The sequence below is a fragment of the Oryx dammah genome, unplaced genomic scaffold (genome assembly GCF_014754425.2).
Source record: "Oryx dammah isolate SB20612 unplaced genomic scaffold, SCBI_Odam_1.1 HiC_scaffold_29, whole genome shotgun sequence".
Taxonomy (NCBI): Eukaryota; Metazoa; Chordata; class Mammalia; order Artiodactyla; family Bovidae; genus Oryx; species Oryx dammah.
Genome location: NW_024070213.1, coordinates 94,154,641 through 94,155,707, shown reverse-complemented (window position 1 = coordinate 94,155,707; position 1,067 = coordinate 94,154,641). Strand labels below are relative to the sequence as shown.

Genomic DNA, 1,067 nt, shown 5'->3' with positions numbered 1-1,067 from the left:
ATGATCCTTAATATTTTTTTTTGCAAATATAAAAAATGTTTTCCCTTTCTTATTATTGTTATGTATTTTGAAATTTCAGAAAGTTTATATTTTGACTGCAGTGCTTACCTTTATATTAATATTTTGTTTTTTTAAAGCAAAAGGTCATGATTCCCTTTTTCCTTGCATGGATTTCTAAATTGCTTTAGACTTTTAACTGACATCTTTTGACTCCCACTTATATTGGGCATTACCTGCATGCCTACCAATGGTCTTATTTTACTTTCCCTTTCTCTTCTCCAATGTTTTTAGCTGTATTATTTCCAATTTGTCAGAATGTTTAGTATTTACATGCTACTCTTCCACTTTTCCCCTATTTGTACTTAAGTCTTAGAGCTATGTTTAAGTATAATCAGTGCTTTTGTTTCTGTTTCCCTAGTCTTCTCTTGACAAGATATAGGTGATTGGGGTGGGACCATAATCATATATATTCTGATTTCTTGCATCTTTAAAACTATCTGCCTACAGTTGTGATATTTAAAGGACTTCAGGGCTAGATAACACAGCCTTGTTTTTAAAAGTGGAAGTGGAAACAATTTGAGTAACCAACAACCAGGGATTGTATAAATAGATTATGCTCAGTCAAATAATGGAATCCTGGCCTATACAGCCATTGTGCATGCTACAACCACTGTGGAAAAATATAAAATGATATATAAAACCTAGCATGATCCTCGGTGGTCCAGTGGCTAAGACTCTGCACTCCCAACGCAGGGGACCCAGGTTCAATCCCTGGTCAAGGAAAGAGATCCCACATGCCTCAACTAAGACCCAGTGCAGTCAAATAAATATGTGTATAAATAGTACACAATAAAGTGTCAGGATACTACAAATGTGTGTGCATGTATGTTTAGCAAAAACCAGGTTGTGACACACACAAAAGTTAGGAGTAATTTCCTCTGATGAATATGATATTGAGAAGGATTTTTAAAAACTAGGCAAAGAGTGAAAATTTCAAGGTTTATTTTTAACGTGTTGGTTTTAATCAATATCACAGGGTGCAGCATACCAAGGAGAGAGCAGAATGA

At 34.7% G+C, this 1,067-nt stretch overlaps 1 non-coding gene across 1 annotated transcript; it reads left to right on the top strand.

Annotated features, from left to right (window-relative positions):
- The first annotated feature begins 710 nt into the window (after nucleotides 1-710).
- TRNAG-CCC lies at nucleotides 711-783 on the top strand. Its single transcript has one exon. It is a non-coding gene; the product is annotated as a tRNA-Gly (tRNA).
- The last annotated feature ends 284 nt before the right edge of the window (nucleotides 784-1,067 follow it).